We start from the raw sequence: 707 nt of genomic DNA on the forward strand, positions 1-707 counted from the left end.
TGGGAAATGAGGCTAGAAAGCCTTGTGGAGGCTAGGTCGGTTAATGCCTAAGAGGTTATTTTAAGGATTTCAAACTTTATCCTTATTCTATACTGCATCCTAATAAGTAATATTGATATCCTCATCTTCAAAAGAGGAAATCAAGACTTTCGATATCTTGATCAAAGTCATATAGCCACTAAGTAGCTAACCTGTAATTTGAGCTCAGGTGGTTGTTTTTTTTTTATTTTTATGTGTAGTATGTGACAAAAAATTCCTAATCACTACCATGTGCAAGCTAGTTAGAAATATAGAAATAATGAGAGCTAACCAAATGAATCTGTAGAGAACATGTACAGTTAATATAACAATGTATTTTATGTTTGTAAGGGCTGAAAGGATTGTGAGCAATCTGTTATTTATAACCAAAAGGTTATTGATACAATAGATAATTTAAATTCCAGCATTGAAAAAGGCCTAACAAAATCACAAAAATCAAACTGCCTGAAAGTGCTTTTCAGTGAAAGGTATTCTGTATTACATGTCATTGAAGTAACTATAACTTATTTCTGTGACTTTAGATCATTGGTTTGACAAAAACCAAACAAAACACAGGGAAAAACCCTATTTGTAACAATGTCTCCACATAAGTGACACAACCATTCAGTGGTTTTAGATATACACAAAAAACAATGACAGAACCAACAATGAGAAAGCACACACAAAAG

Source organism: Phyllostomus discolor, chromosome 3, assembly GCF_004126475.2.
Source record: "Phyllostomus discolor isolate MPI-MPIP mPhyDis1 chromosome 3, mPhyDis1.pri.v3, whole genome shotgun sequence".
Classification (NCBI taxonomy): Eukaryota; Metazoa; Chordata; class Mammalia; order Chiroptera; family Phyllostomidae; genus Phyllostomus; species Phyllostomus discolor.